Genomic DNA, 17,797 nt, shown 5'->3' on the forward strand with positions numbered 1-17,797 from the left:
ATAATTTCCGAAAATAATTTTGATATAAAATATTTAACCTGACTCGCAGGATGACGGTACCCTAAAAGGATCTGCGGGTCTCAACCACCACAATCTCCAACGTGATAGGTTGCTATATCAGCTGACATTATACTTCAATTTAAAAATTATTAGTTAGTAATCAATATAAAATTAAATTAGAGGTATACTCGTTAAAACACATTCAATTCGTAGACATAATAATTACAAAAAAACTTTATTATATTTCAATATATAGTTCTGTTACACAAATAGAAAAACTAAACAGAGTAGTCACTATCATTTGCATCAGTAATCGAAAACACATTTTCATCTTCACAAAGCTCAACTAGCAATTCATCTTCTGCATCTTTGACTTCCTCATGTTCTGGCATATCACCTTCATTGTCACCCTCTTCATCAGCCCCAACATATGCAGCAGGTTGATCAGATTACATAATAAACTCTTCGAGGTCCACAGTCAACACAAAATTTGATGAGCTTGTTTCATGTACAACATCAATAGCATCATTAACCTCATCAAAATTGTCCTTAATGTCCCAAATTTTTTGATGATTCACATCTTCTACAACTTTCCAATCACGACCTCTAAGTAGATCATTGAGATAGAAAACTTGCTTAGCTTGGCTAGCAAGTATACACGGCTTATCTTTGTACCATTCACCACATACATTTATAGTGGTGATATTATTTTCAATGACCGTGTTTCTTCCTTCTTGGATTTGTATTAAACCACTTGCACCGAAATAATGCCACTGAATATGCACCAGTGAAAGATAGTATCACTACTTCTTCAAGCGTGCCGTAATAATTAAATTAAGAGAGTTTGCAAAAAATTCAACATATAAGAACAAGAATGACTGTTGATCATAATCAAATATTTTATTAATATAAATTTTGCAAACACAGACATGCTTGGTTACAATGAGACATCATCCCTACACTATTGATAGTAAGGTCGTAGATGCTCACCATTCCAAGCTCGCGGTACCAATTCTCCGTTTAATCTCGCAAATTTATAGACTCCAGGTCGAATAATTGACTCAATCTGGTAAGGTCCTTCCCAATTAGGTCCAAGTACGCCCACAGCTGGGTCCCTTGTAGCTAGGAACACACGCCTTAACACTAAGTTTCCTAATCCGAACTTCCTATCATGAACCTTTTTATTAAAATATCGGGTAGCTCGCTGCTGATATGCTGCATTTCTCAGTTGAGCTTCATCTCTCCTTTCTTCAATTAGGTCCAGACTTACTTCGAGCTGGGATTGGTTCGAGGCTTGATCATAAGCATGGCTACGGATCGTGGGTATTTCGACTTCGATTGGTAACATGGCCTCACACCCATATGCCAGGAAAAAGGGGTATGCCCTTTTGAAGTGCGAGCTGTAGTTCGATATACCCACAAAACTTGGGTTAACTCTTCGGGCCATTTTCCCTTAGCTTCTTCTAACCGCTTCTTCATAGAACTCTTGAGAGTTTTATTTATTGCTTCAACCTGGCCGTTTTCTTGGGGATGGGAAACAGAGGAAATTTTTTTTATTATTCCATTTTTTCACAAAAAAGTGTAAATAATTCATTGTTGAATTGATTACTGTTATATGATACTATTTTCCTTGGCATTCCATATCAGCAGATGATGTTTTTTTACCACAAAGTCTAGGACTTTTTTTGAGGTAATTGTTGCCAAGGGTTCGACCTCAGTCCATTTTGTAAAATAATCGACTGCGACCACAGCATACTTTACTCCACCTTTGCCGGTTGGCAATATCCTATGAGATCGATTCCCCATACCGCAAATGGCCATGGGGAGGTCATCATGGTTAGCTCGGATGGTGGAGCTCGTGGAATAGTAGTGAATCGCTGGCATTTATCACATTTCTTGACATACTCGAATGCTTTTGCTTTGACAGTGGGCCAGAAGTATCCTTGTCTTATAATTTTCTTTGATAGGCTATGCCCCCCAGTGTGGTCTCCACAAAACCCCTCATGAATTTCTTCTAGGATTTTCTTTGCCTCGGGTGGAGTCACACATCGGAGTAACGACATAGAATATCCTCTCTGATATAACCTCCCCTCCACAATAGTATATCTCGGGATTTGATACATCAATTTCCGAGCCTTGATCCGTTCTACTGGGAGAATGCCGGTTTCAAGGTAATCAACTATTGGGGTCATCCAGGTTGGTTCGGAGTCAATCATGCATACGTCTTCCCCTTTAGGCTCGCCGATACTAGGAGTCGACAGATACTCTATTGGTACTACGTTTAGCGTGTCGACTTCGTTGGATGTGGCGAGCCTGGCTAAGGCATCCGCATTTGAGTTTGTTCTCGGGGAACTTGCTCTATGGCATAGAACTCGAAATGTTCGAGTGCGGCCTTAGCTTTTTCTAAATACGCAGCCATTCTTATGCCACGAGCCTGATATTCCCCTAGAATCTGGTTAACTACCAACTTCACTGTAGTAGTGTATTGCTTTGGCCTTGAGTTCCTTGGCTATTCGAAATCCTGCCAATAGAGCTTCGTACTCAGCCTCGTTATTAGATGCTTCGAAGCTGAACCTTAAGGCAGAGTGAAATTGATTTCCTGTTGGAGGGATCAATATGATTCCTGCCCCCAATCCATTTTCGTTGGAAGATCCATTGACATAAAGTTTCCATAGCTTGCGGGCTGGGGTTGTAACTTCGTCATCGGATACTCCAGCACATTCCACGATGAATTCTGCCAGAGCCTGCCCCTTTATGGTCATTCTAGGATGATAAGTGATCTCGAACTGTCCGAGTTCAATAGCCCATTTCAATAATCTGCCCGAGGCCTCTGGTTTGGAAAAGACTTGTCGCAGTGGTTGGTTAGTCAACACATGGATGGGGTGTGCTTGGAAGTAAGGTCGGAGCTTTCAAGATGAGTGGATCAGGCCGAGGGCCAGTTTTTCCATTAAAGGGTATCTCGATTATGCCCCCAGTAACCTCTTGCTAACATAATACACTTGATTTTGTACCTTCTTATCTTCTCGAACGAACACAACACTGATGCCGTGCTCGATTGTAGCTAAGTATAAGACTTCTCCTGTGATAGGTTTTGATAAGATCGGAGGTTCTGCGGGGTATTTCTTTAGATCCTGGAATGCAAGCTCGCATTCTTCTGTCCATTCAAATTTTTTACCTCCTCTCAAAAGGTTGAAGAATGGAAGACAACAGTCTGTAGATTTAGAAACAAACCTACTTAATGCCGCCATCCGTCCAGTTATACTCTGGACATCTTTATGCTTTCGAGGTGATGGCATGTCAATTAGCGCCCAGATCTTGTAAGGATTAACCTCTATTCCTTGCGCGTTTACTATGAAGCCCAGAAACTTCCTCGATGATGCTCCAAAAGAGCATTTTTGGGGGTTGAGTTTCATGTTGTACTTTCGTAATACGGCAAAACATTCTTCGAGGTCGTCTACATGGTTATCGTTATGTTTAGATTTGACTAACATATCGTTAACATAAACTTCCATGTTATTACCTATCTGCTCGGAGAACATTCTGTTCATGAGTCTTTGGTACGTCGCTCCAGCATTTTTAAGCCCGAAGAGCGTAACATTGTAATAGTACAACTCTTTATCGGTTACAAAGCTCGTATGCTCTTGGTCCGGTGCGTGCATGGCGATCTGGCTATATCCAGAATAAGCATCCATGAATGACATAAGACTTTACCCAGCTGTGGCATCTACAAGCTGATCGATCCGAGGTAGGGGAAAACAATCCTTTGGGCATGCCTTATTGAGGTCGGAGTAATCGATGCAAGTTCGCCACGTTCCGTTGGGTTTTGGAACCAATACTGGATTGGTGATCCAATCGGGATAGAAGGCATCTCGTATGAACTGATTTGCCTTTAACCTGTCAACCTCTTCCTTTAAGGCTTTCTTTCTATCATCGTCCAGGAGTCTCCGGTTTTGCTGCTTCCGGGGGAACCTCTTGTTAATATTGAGTGCATGACTTATCAGATGGACTTATCCCTACCATGTCCGAATGTGACCACACGAAAACATCCTGGTTTTTCTTTAAGAAGCAAATTAATTGCTACTTCGCTTTTTCAGAAATATTTTTCCCCACCTTCACAGTATTTGGGGGATCGACTTCTTCGAGCTTGACCTCTTTGAGCTCCTCCAATGGCACGAGGCCAGCTCTTTTCTCTACTCTAGGGTCAATTTCTTCATCAATTTCGAAGATCGTCCCATCCTCATTCCGAATTATGACAAGTGCTTGTGCACTTGTTTGTTTTTTCCCTGTAACGGAAATGCTATAACATTCCCTCCCCGTGAGCTGGTCCCCTTTTAGAGTCCCGATGCCACTAGAAGTCGGGAACTTGATGGCCAGATGCCTAACGGACGAAACTGCCCCCAGCCCTACTAGGGTGGTGTTGGAAATGTGCCTTGAAAGCATATGTAGTAGACATTGTTTTATGAAATAAATAAATAAATTGAATTTGTTATGCATATATTTTATGGACTATATTATTCTGTGATAATATTATGTAAATATCAGGAAAATTCCTAAGTTCATACATGTGATCTCAAACACGTATTGGTACGGGAGGATTGTGTTTGAGATAACTGAACTTGAATAGTTTGCAGTAAAATAAAGTGATGGAATCTTTAGATTAATTACTGCAAGTACGGTCCACTAGTATTATGAATACATGTGATCTAGATCCAGATCACTCGTGTGGTAAGACACTTTAGTGGAGGTGCTTTATATATTAGAGAATATATAGAACTGGACCAGATATGTTTATTAATGCTTAGTTAAATACTGTTTCGAAGTATTAATTAAATATATCAATTGATGATCATATACAAATAGATCTTAATCCTGAAGTTACTATGAACTCCTATTTATGTTATATGAATTCTTTGATTCACTTGTTAGGGTCTGTCAGAATGATCAGGCTCGAAACTTTTGTTTTGGGAACTCATTAATGTAGATGGCTGGGGACATAGTATACAGATATGGAATCTATGCCTTCTCGCAAGAGATTGAATGATGGTTCTCTTAAGGGTTGACTTTTGGGACTGAAAGGTTATTGAGCTCAAATTCATAATTTAGTTATGAATTAACCTTCACTAGTAGAGTCAATGGTACTTAAGGAAACAAGAGATAATTAAAAGGGTAAAACGGTAATTTTATTCCTGATTAATTATGAACCATTATTAGAGGGTCAAGTTGTATGCAATGATTATATCAATGGACACTTTACGATTATAAAGTACTCAGTAAAAGAAATGTCTATAATTACAAGAGTGCAGTCTCATATTTATAGTGGAATAATCATGAGATTAATAAATTAAGATTAATTAATTAGAGCTTGGCATTATAGGTCCATAGGTCCCCATAGCGGCTTTATCAACACTGTTCATGGTAAGAGTTGATATGAAGGGAAAAATAGTCTAAAGACATATTTAAGAAGAAATTTATTCTTCAGGCCAAATATGCAATTATATGATAATAGCGATTAATTAATTAATTATAAATTAGTTGTAGTTAATAAAATTAATTAATATTTAATTATTGTATAATTTTCGAAATTATATTAAATAATTAAATTAATTTCAAAATTTAATTAAATAATTAATTAATTATAATTTTCGAAATTATAATAAATCAAATATTTATTTTCGAAAATATTGGATTTAATTAATTGGTAGAATTAATTAAATATCTTTATTTGAGTGGAAGATAATAATATGATAAGTTCAAATTGGATTTGAATTTAAAAGATTAATATTTATTCAAATAATTAATTATATTTGATAATTAACTAAAAAGATAATTAATTTAAATTTGAATTAGTTATCAGGTTGTTAGATCTTATTTGACAAAGTAGTTTGAATAAATAATTAAATAAAAATTGAAAAACCAACATCCCTAAAATTAGGGAGGCTACATGTGCACACACAGTCCATGGACTGTGTGTGGCGTGTAGGGCAAATTTCAGGGATATGATTTTCAATTTTAATTAATTAATTAATTAATTAATGGATAATTCAAAAATTAGTCTTTGGATTTTTTCATTAATAGAATAATTAATTAATTAAAAATGAAATTGTAAAATGGTTACAGATTTATTTTTAAATTTGAATATTTTCTTTTAAGTATGACTAATCAGAAAAATATTTAGAGATGTGAGATAACTCAGAACATTCGCTCTGTGAAAAATAGAACGATAGTTTTCTCTCCCTGAAAAATAAAGAACCAATTCTCAGGCTTATTCTCTTGATCTCATGTGTTGAGTACATCAAGTAGAATCACAAATAAACTATCCTTCATTCGCTAAGTGCCCACACACTTCTTGAGGTGTAGAGAACGCTTTGGAAGATCTTGGTGTGAATACGTGGGAGCGGCTTGGATAGGAAGATCGTTCTAAATACGAAAAGATAGCAATGACACTTGATAGGCTTCAAGAGGTATGATTTCTATTATTATCTTGCTTATGATTAATGTATGTATATTAATGGATCCGCATATTTAAAGGTAGTTTAAATATGTTACCAAATTTTTGTTATACACTGGACCAACCCCACCACCATTCCGCTGCGTATTAGGAAACTCGTTCCCAACAGGTGGGTCTCCCAAGCAATACGTTATAGGCCGATGAAAGATCCACTACAACGAACTCCATCATCCTGGTTATAGAGACTGGGTAGTCTCCCAAGGTCACAGGGAGTTCAATGGATCCCATGCAAGCAATCCCTTCTCCTAAAAAGCCGTACAACGTAGTTGCAAAGGCTTTTAGGTCGCGAAGCGCGAGTCCCATCTTTTCTAAAGTTGCCTTATAGAGGATATTCACCGAGCTCCTGTTGTCAATTAGGACTTGGTGTACCCTCTTGTTTGTGAGCTGAAGGGTGATGACCAGAGGGTCATTATGAGGGAACTGTACATGGGACGCATCATCTTTAGTGAAAGTTATGGGTTGAGTTTCAGCCCTTTGTTGTTTCAGAGCTCTTGGTTCGGGTTCGTAGGGATAACTGTCACCAGTCTTTAACTCATCCACATATCTTTTTTGGGTATTCCTGCCCGATCCTGCGATATGGGGTCCCCCCAAGATGGTTATAACATCTTCTCCATCAATCGGTGGGGGTTGTTCATCTTCTCAAGCTCGGGAGTTATTGTTTTGGGCAGGTAGTGCAGCTGCTGCCCTCTGGCTGGTAAGCCTGATTGGGGTTTCGGTATCTTACATACTACCGAAATACCCCCTCGAGATCAATACTTCAATCTCATTCTTTAATTGTCTACACTCATCGGTTGTATGCCCGATATCTCTGTGGAATCCGCCGAGGTCGAGGCAGAGTTTGCATTTGTTGTTGTAGTTATGGGCTGAGAGGTCGTATTCAGTGATGACCTTGCCTCCTCTACATTAACAAACCTCTAAGCTCTTCAATTGAACTCGGTTAAGGACCTTACAGGCTTTCTGTAACGACCCAAAATCACTAATATGGCTTAAGGGCCTTGATTAGTGTGCCGGGAGGGCATAATTGATTTATGTGTGAATTTATTGAATTAATGCGTGATTGTGTGATAAGCATGCTTGTATGATTATATGAATGTAAATGTGGTTAAATGTTATATCTGTGAGTACCACATTATTATGTGGGTAGGTCTACAACGTGCGACTTGAGGCGATCCTAGGGAGCCAGTTAGCGGGAAGTCACAACGGGGCTTAATATTTGACTTGGGGCAAGTCAAGGGGTAATTCAGGTATTAGATGATTATCTGGGTTATCGGGTTATGGAAATAAATATATGGAGATATATTTGAGGTTAGGAAGCTTCGGCGGGAATATTGGGGAATTTTACCGTTTTGCCCTCGGGGACGTTTCCAGCACCCCGAGCCTCGGGATTGACTTAATTAGCCAAGGGTTAGACTAAAAAAAATAGAAACCAGTAGAATAAAACACAAATCGACCTATTTTGCTCTTCTCTCCCTTCTCTTCTCTCTCTCAAGAAAAACCACTGAAATTTAAGAGAAATCAACTGTGAATTCAGTGGTTTGGGCTGGAATCTTGAAGGTTTAATCTAGTGCTCAGCTAAGGAAACTCAACCAAGATTAAGGTAAGGGCTGAACTATATTCTTGAGCATTAGAATTTTGAGTTTTGGCTGAGTATTAAGGGTGTTTATGGTTTTGATGTTTAAGGATTGAATTAAAGCTGAGAAGCTTGGATTTTAGCTCAGGAATCTGTTAAGGAAGTGGTTCAACAAAGAAGGTAAGCTTCAATTCGTAATTTAGAGGTTAAAATCGGAGTCTGCATGACTGATTTTTGGTGTTTTGAGCTGCTGGGTTTCAGAAATCAAAATGGAATTTTAGTAGGTTTTTTAAACTGGATTTCTATTGGATTATGTTGTTAGAATCATGTTAAAAGTTTTGTGATTAATGGGTTTTGAATTAGGGTGCTTTGGGGTGGTTTTGAATATGGTTAGGATGTTAGATATGGTGGATTTTCTGGGCATGAAGGGTTGGGCCGCGGCTCTGTTCTAGAGCGCTGCGGCCCTACGAAGCAAAGAAGCCAGGGAGGCTCGGCCAAAGGGGGAGTGCTGCGGCGCCACAGGGCAGGGCCGCGGCGCGTGTCTGCCTACTAAGGGGCTTGGGTTCTGTTTTAGGGGAGGGCCATGGCTAGGTTTCAAGGGTCGCAACCCTTAGGTGCATTCTTGATCTTTTGGGGATTTTAAGCGCACGGGGCACGGATGATTCCACCACCGTGCTTGGCAGAATTCGATGTCCCGGATGCTAGAACTATACCCGGAAACCTTTATTAGAATATTAATGGAATTTATTACCTTGGTTGTGACTAGGTGTTAAGCTAGGGCTCGGGAAACAGATTGTGCTCGAGGGACGTCGCTCGTAGTCAGTGAACATGGAAACTAAAGGTAAGAAAACTGCACCCAGTTGTGTAATTGTAAAGGGACTAAGGGTTCCCTAATATGTATGCTTTGAAAGGATGGTATTATGCCATGTAAACAGTAAACCAACGGCCTAAGCGCGCCAAGGTTACACCAGTGCACAGGGCACGGCTCTGCCACTGGTAGTCGAGGACAGCTTATTATGCATTGAGCTTAGTTTAAGCAGGCCGGAGTCAGTGGGGTAAACAGAGGGTGCGGCCTAAGTTTTCGGCCCTGATAATCATGTAACTTGATTGCTATTAACATTTAATTGCATCTTTGATTCTGAGTACATGTTATGTGGTTAATATGGGTGTTAAGTATTTGATCATGCCTAAAGGGTTAATTATATGTTATTGTTGTTTGTGATGCATATTATGTTTTCTTGCTGGGCCTTGGCTCATGGGTGCTACGTGGTGCAGGTAAAGGCAAAGGAAAACTTGATCATCCCTGACTTGGAGAGCTCTGTGAGCTGAATGTACATGACCAGCTGCTCAGCTGCCACGGTTGAGGGGAAGGCAGGAACAAGGGTGCTAGAAATGTCTATTTTGCCTTAGAACGACTGATGGTTATCTGTATTTTGGAGATTCTGTAAACCGACTCTTAAACACTGTTTCTTTTTGGGATCCCATGTGTAAAACTGTTTAATTATATAAACTGTATCTTTTGAGACCAAAACCCTTTTTAACCCTAGCACATTCATGGTTAGTGACACGTTTTAACTAAATGACTTGATTAGCAAGTCCTACACCTTTATAAATACAGAGTGAAGCGGTCCTGGCTATCCAGGGCGTTACACTTTCTTTACAAATCTTCCCAGAGAGGACTTCCAGGCATTACTCCGGCTCGAACGGCCATTAAATGCCCATTATCGTCGACATCTCGAGCTCGAGTGACTTCTAAGTTAAACCTTGTGAGGTAACCTAGTGACTCAATTGGCTGCTGCCGAACATTGGTTAAGGCTGAAGCCTCGGGCCTAATGCTGACCATGGCTTTGAATTGTTTCTTGAAATCTCTCGACAATTGATCCCAGGAGGCAATTGAATGTCTTTTGTATTTTTCAAACCCGTTTTTTCTGGTCCCGTGAGAGAGGCTGGGAACAGCATACACCTAAGCTCATAGCCCACATTGCTGGCGCGCATAATCGTGTTGAACGTGCTCAGATGGCTGTACGGATCGGAATTTTCGTCAAATGGTGGGACATGAGGGATCCTAAACCCCTGAGGGAAATGAGTGTTAGAGATATGCGGGGCGAATGGCTCGATTTCTTCATCGAACTCTTCATCCCTTTCACAACTGTGCTCATTCTACAAGAGCCTGAATGCTCTCTCCATTTGCTCAATCCTCTCTTGGACTAGATCTACAGGAAGCCTAGCCTGGACCGGAGGGAGCTGGTTATCGTTGATTACAACTTCAATTCCCCGTCTCGGTGCAAGATTGTAAATTGGCTGCTTGCGACCGTTCAGATGATCTCATAGATATGGATTTGAGGGATTATCACGTCCTCGATTATGGTTTAAATGTTCCTGTAGATCTGGGTGATCTCCTCAATTTCTGGCATTTCTGGGCTCCATGTTATATATACTCACAGACCTTGGGTAATCCGAGCTTTCGCTGACATGGCTTGTTGCATGATTATTACGAGATGGGCTTCCTGTCGGTCTCCTCGTCTCAATAGTTTGAGACCATGACATCCAGCTCCTCGTAGGATGAGGAGCCCTACGCTCTCAAGCAACTTCTTCATTTCAATGTCTATGCCCAGCTCGCCTATCCCTATCTTGGTGTGCCGGTCGTGGAACCCTCCGACCTGGAAAGGGGTGCCTTATTGGCGACGGAGGGTGCCTTATTGGAGAAGGTGGCTGCCTTCCATTGTGGGGCCTAGATGGCCCCAAATTCGGCCGATCAGGCTCTAGTACATTATGTTTGGCACTAGGATTTTGGGTCCGAGCCACTGAGGGGGCTCGGTTATTCCCTATTCCTGCTTGTGCCTTTGTTGTTGGGTTGGCAGCACCTTCAGCCTAGTTACTTCTCCGGGGTTTTGGTGGAACTGGATGCAATGCTGGTGGCAGAGCTTGCTCCGCCCTTCCAATGGCCGTGTTCTTACGAGGTCGCTCCCTAGGCCTACGAAGTGGGACCTGAGCATCCCGCAGAGGCGGAGCCTGGGTATCTTGCGGAGGCGGAGCCTGGGTATCTTGTGGAGGCGGGGCCTGAGCCGTGTGTGCTTCAGCAGCTAGTCTGGCTAGCTCTTCATTGCGTTTTGTAGCTTCTGCCAACTGTTTACGCAGTTGGCGATTCTTGAGTTCCACGATTGGAACATATCTCTCGAGATTGTAGTACATATCCTCATTGGCCCTGGGGGCAAGTGGTCCCCGGGAGTTAGATGAGTCACTCCTCTCATTGGGATCAGAATTCACCATAGCCTGCTTTCCAAGCCGTCAGGGGTATTCATCTTCATCTAGAATTTCCTCCTTAGCTATATTGGGATCATTTGCTAGCATTGCTAATTCGAGAGGCTCTCTGACTAAACAGACTCACGCACTGTTTAATGGCTCTCAATGAAAGTACCAAACTGTTGATGTCATTTTTCGTCAACTTAAAAGGAGAGCAATTAAACAAGAATATATCAGAGGAAATGAAATAAGAAGATGAAAACCAGATCTTTTTACATGGTTCAGCAGTTGATTCTGCCTAGTCCACGAGTTTGTGTTATTAACCCTTGGGAGTCTTCTGGAAACTTTCAAAGAATAGTTGCCCAGAGTTTTCTCTCAAGATCTCAAAACTTCGGTCCTTTACAAATGGAGTTTCCTTCTCTATTTATAGAGAAGGTTTTATAATTCATTCCCACATATTTTAGGAAGATATTCTGTACTTCAATTGATATAATCCCACTTAATGCATTATTTGCCACATACACGGTAACATCCAATAAAATGCGGGATTGGCTAACAAATTACATAATATCCCTTAAATATAAGGATTCTATAACAATAAATACATTCACACGTAATCGACTAGCTTAGATACTGAGTCCATTACACCTTCGATACTATTTGTCTATCACGAGCTCGAACCATCTTGTCTGAGGGCAAGAGATGCATCATGAAATATATACAAGTGTTGAACCCTTGCTATTGCGAGCTTACCTCACAAGCTCGAAGAATCTTCGAGGCTACACACTACTCGAGCTCACGAGGTCGTCATTTACAACGAAACTGTCTGACTGAAGGATCATATGACGTCTGTGCTTATTTTAAGCTTACACCTAACAAGCGTAGATTTCAGGATCATAATTCCTCAATCTCGAAATCTAGGTGTAACAAAGAGTAATTAATAATATTTAAAAAAAAAACTAAAATACATTAGTTATTATAAGATAAAATAACTTAATCAAATTTGCTAACATAATATCGTTGAACAAATACCAAATGTACAGAGCAACCATTAAATATAAAAAACTTGAGCTAGCCTCAAGTGTGTGAATGTTAAGTCATTAAAAGACAAAATAACTTGAAAAAATTTGCTAACTTAATATGTGTAACATCTCAAATTCCCTAATAAGGCTTAGTGTCTTGATTATGGGGTCAAGGGGGTAATAATTGAATTAATTATATGTTTATGTGAATTATATTATGATATGACTATGTTTGTATGCATAAGTGTATTAAATATGCATGTGGGTCTATTTCTCCTTAGAATGGTAAATTTGTAAATATATATGTTTTGTGATTTAGACCACATTATTATGTGGATATATTTAGGTTACTCGGCATGAGACAATCGTAGTGAGCAAGTTAGCGGTTTACTCACAACAAAGTCAAATACCTGGCTCGGGGTGAGTCTAGGGTTATTTTGGTAATTTAGTACATTATCAGGAGTTATCAGGTAATGGGAAGTTATTTGGTGATTACTTGGGATATTAGAATTAATTGGGGAATTTTGAGGTAATTTGAGATTAGTGGGAAATGGTGGCAAAAGACAATTTTTGCCCTTGAGGGCATTAAAGAGTTAAGGAATTAGGCAAGGGGAGTTTTAGTCTTTTCATGCCCATGGATGGACTTAGTCACTACAAGCCTTCAGAATTAGGCAAATCAAAGAGGAAACATAAGGAAATTCCTTTTTTTTTTTCTCTCTCTCTCTCTCGTTACTCTCTTTCTCCATTTGGTCTATGTGTGGCTTGCTTGAGTTTTGGAAGAGAAGAGCCTGAATTGGAGAGCTTGGAAGACCATTGGAGCTGGGAATTGGGTTTAGGAGCACCTTAGGGTCGAATTGCTCAGCTGAGGTAAGGATTTATGCTTTGTTTTAGGTGAATTTTTTTGTTGGTTTCTTAGTGTTCTTGAGCTTAAAAGCTAAAGATGGGATTTTGGGTTTCAATGGAGTTTTAATGAAGTTAGAGGTGTTATATTGTTGTCTATGATGGGATGTTGAGAGTCTGAGACTCAATTTTGACTTTGGGTACAACTTTGGGATGAATTTTGAGGGATTTGGCTCGGAGAAAAAATGTTGGAAATCTGGGTATGCAAGGTTGCTCCGTGGCGCTGTTCTTGGAGCGTCACGGCTCGTATAAACTCAGGGGCATTGGGGTTCTTCTGAGTCGCCATAGCGCCACAACGTCTGGTGGGTTGCATCACAGTGCGTGTCCAGTGAAAACAGGCCCAGGGCTCTCCGCTTTGGGGCGAGTCGGCCTTTAGATAAGTTTAAATTCTCATTATATATTCATTTATATAACACTAATTTATTCTATTATTTATTTATATAATTAAAATTAGCTTTCTAATATATACTAGCATCATCAAATGAACTTGATTTTCAAATAACAAAAAGTAAAAACATTCAACATTGTATTAACAATCCACAAATTAGTTTAAAACATTCAACACTGTCATCAACAACAAAATGTTCTTTAAGTATTCAAGTAGTCTTAAATATTCAACATATTGAAAAGTTACTACTTTCAGCACAAAATATTTTATTGCTGCCCAACACAAAGCCTTCAAAATTAAGTATCATTTTCTATTTCGCTTGTCACATCTGCAAAATAAACAAAGAAATATTTTATTGTTATTATCTAGCATCACAAATTACTTCAAGAAAAATGGCCATGTGTCCAGAGAGTGGAGAAATTGCAATAAAAAATGATGAGTTAGTTGAGAAAAGGGTCAGCAAGAATTAGAGTGATTTCTCTTAAAGTAGGAGAGGCCAGGTACTCAAACAGTCCTGTGCAATTTCAATGCAACAGTAACTCACTGCTACTAACCTTTATTCGTTTCTACTCATATTTTGCTACTATTTGAGTTTGCGGGTTGGTGTGCTACCGACTCCCCTGGCTTATCGCTCATTAGTCTACTCATAACCAATTTGCAAGATAACCCATCTGATGAGTTGCTTGGCTGAAGCACTTGCGATTATGGGAGCATGTCGATGAATAACTAAAGCTGTAAGAGAGCCCTTGTGAGCTTCAATTGTGAGATAAGCATCCCTTTTACTTCTGATATCAAGAAATTGAATGTCACTAGCCTGAGAAGCACTGACAATCTAGACAGTAAAATCATCGAAAGCAATGTGTTACTTTTAACCATGAGTAATGACCATTTTGGAAATTGAAAACTATTATCATAATATTCTCTATTTACCTTAGCTGGATCCAGTCCTGTTTGAAAGCCAATCCCCACAACTCTTTCTACCCTCTGTCTGTGTGGTCGTACTGCACAAACTAGCCTATTATAAATGGTGGATGAGTTAAGGACAAAAGCTTCTTCCAGTCATAACAATCACATTTAAGGATTAATGGGTGGCTTACGATTCAGGTGTTCGCACATCATAGAGTCTGACAGAACCATCAACAAAACCAGCAGCGAATTGACTGCCATGAACTTGAGAGGCAAACTACAAAGAGAACACGGAGAAGACAAATAAACAAGTGAAACAATTTCAAGTACATACTAACACAAAATATATAAAAATATAAAACTAAGAACTCCCATTTAGAAAATCCAGTAATCCTGACATACTAGCCAATCGGCGAAAAGTCACACAACCATAAAAGACAAAAATAAAGACATACCAAAGAAACCACAAATGTAACTCAAAATATAAAGAGCAGCACATTAAAACATAAAGCAACCTGTTATAAATTTTAGAGCTCATTTGGACAATTGGAAATCTATCAAATTACTTTTGAATAAAGAAACAAAAAACCACTCCCACCCAAAGCTAAGTGAATACCAACAAAAGATCAATATCAACAACAAAAAACTTGGCAAACCTCATCCTAACTAGCACAGTTCCAGGAGCTGCAAAAATAGCTCATATATATAATAAAAAATAAGAGTTCAGGTTCGGTGTGATATTGATTGAAATAAGAAGCAGCTCCAACTTTTCTTACAGGTAATGTCTAGAAAATATGTATCAAGCAACTCATTGACTCGATGTACTTGAGAATAAAATATAAGAATAGGCTTGATACCAAATCCACCCAATACCAAATGCTATTGCAATAGTTAACCTTCATCTAAATAAATTGTGCATAAAAAATTCTCTTAAATTTGTTTTAAAAAAAAAAAAAAAGTTATTAGCATAAATACACACCAAGTTTTTGTTGTTTGACAATCTAATACCTAAAAAATAAAATTGCAATAAAATTCTTGAGTTTAATAAAGTGTAGCAATTTAAGACCTTATTGTGATTTAAAAAAAAAAATCATAGTTTTTAAATGAATCTTCTTTTTATTTTCCTATACACTAATAGCTAGATATTTTGACCTTATAAACTACAATTTTTATTTAAAAAATTAATAGTAAGGACTTGATTGCTACTGTTTTTAAAACTGAAAAGATTTTATTGCAAAAGAAAAATCTCAAGGATCGGCTGCCAACAAAGAAAAAATTATGTGGTATTTATATTCAAAACCCATACCTTAGCTAAAGGAAGTATTATTTATATTTAGATATATATAAAAAATTAGATGAACTGCAAAAAAAAAAAAAAATAACACAAGGGAATGTCCTTCATAAACTATCAACTCACTACCTTTTTATACAGATTTTAAGTTTAAAATAATAAGCAAGTAACAAAATTAATGCAATCATTATAGCTGCACACAAGAACACAACAAAAGTATAACTGACCAATGCTGATATGTTGCAGTCTGGTGATGAAAGAACAAAATTAAAAAGTTGCTCCTTATCCAGATCCCAAATCATGATGCGAGGAACCTCACCAGAAGCATACTAGCAACAAGACATCAAATAAATTGGTTAAATGCCCATTACTGACTATAAACATTATGAGTGTCAGCCCTAAGATTACATTTCATTAAGAATAAAATTAGCAGATATCCAGATTGTTGTTGCCAATCTACAACAGCATTCAAGCTTCGAATGCCCAATTTATAACCCTGAATTGAAGAGAAATTAGTAACAAGTTTATGCTCATCCTTCGATGCATAATCTTTCCTAACACTACAACAAAAGAGGCCTACCACAACACTAAAATCTAATACTATTGAAAAAGTATTATAGTTTCAGATAAAAAATCTTAGCGGGTCTCTCAAAAATTTTGAGCGCCACTTAATTTTTTAGCGCTATCATTTTTAATTATATTTTTTCTCTCTTTTTCCTAGTGTTTTTTTTCACTTAACTCTCCCACTTTCTCTCTCAAATCCCTCGCCTCTATCTAAATCCTTAGGGTTCCTTAATACCTCTGTTGACGCGGTTCTTCGCCAACAGGAAATTAAGAAAAGAAGAGAAAGGGATTAGTGCTAATGTTGAACCGAAACAGATGTAGGATCTTAGAAAATGAAGGGTGATTCAAGACACATTTTTTTTGAGTGGTTCAAAGGTTAAAATCCTTCTACTCCACTAGTCAATATTATTGCTATATACTGGATATTTGATTACAGGGTATTTCTTACAAGAGAGAATCCAACCCCCATCAACTCCCAAGGTCTCCATATTTATAGGAGAAGGCACCTGGGAGTTGGTAAGAAGGTCATCCCGTGACCTTCTTACCTATCATGTCAATTCTATGACATTCATGATTAATTCCTAAACCTGACACATAAGTGTGGTCAAATCAATAGGTAAGGAGATAATGGGCCGCACGGCCCAACCCAGTCGTGGGTATCTGAATACGCACGTTCCTGCTGCGTGTCCGAGAAGTCAGGGATATATCAAACACGTGATGTCTGATATATGCACGTTTACCTTGCGTGGTTGACTTTATAAAGGGTCATAGCTTCCAACCCCAACTCGTACTACGATCTGGGTACTTAACTCGACCTTCAGCCTTCAGAGCCCGGACTCCCTCCTTAAGTTACCAGAGGCGAACCCTCAGTTTACCTCGAGCCAAGGAGGTATGATCTTATGACGGCAGCTCCGGTTTTGAGGATGTCCACGAGATAATCATGATTAGGCCACAGCTCAGCTCGCTAATCAGCCCGTGGGAAAATCAGGGCGTACAACCTCTGCTCTATCCCAACTCCACAGCAAAGATAGCAGACCAAATTTTTTCGGTTCTCTCATCTTTCTGGGTTTTCTTTAGAAATAGAAATTTAAAGAAATAGAAATTTAAGCTTGATAGTCTAAGTTTGAAGCTTAGGTGGTAAGTATACGAGTTCATCAAATACTAAATATCTCAAATCTTTATAGTATCATCTTCTCCCAAATATTCAATATTTTTCTTCTTCTTCATCTTCATCTTCTTGGATTGTACGATCATGTGGGTGGAGATACTGTGCGGTCTCATCCTTTACAAAGTCTTCAAGCACTTCTTCTACGATGACAATATTTTAGAGGTCGAGACCTCCGATTCCAATGCCCTCTTCTCTGTCACTGATCGATACTTCTTTCTCTCTGTAAATATATATATA

The 17,797-nt window shown here is 38.8% G+C and overlaps 1 pseudogene; it reads right to left on the bottom strand.

Annotated features, from left to right (window-relative positions):
• Nucleotides 1–278: 278 nt before the first annotated feature.
• Nucleotides 279–17,797, bottom strand: part of LOC133824718 (regulatory-associated protein of TOR 1-like) — a 35,145-nt pseudogene continuing 17,626 nt past the window's right edge.

Source organism: Humulus lupulus, chromosome 3, assembly GCF_963169125.1.
Source record: "Humulus lupulus chromosome 3, drHumLupu1.1, whole genome shotgun sequence".
Lineage (NCBI taxonomy): Eukaryota > Viridiplantae > Streptophyta > Magnoliopsida > Rosales > Cannabaceae > Humulus > Humulus lupulus.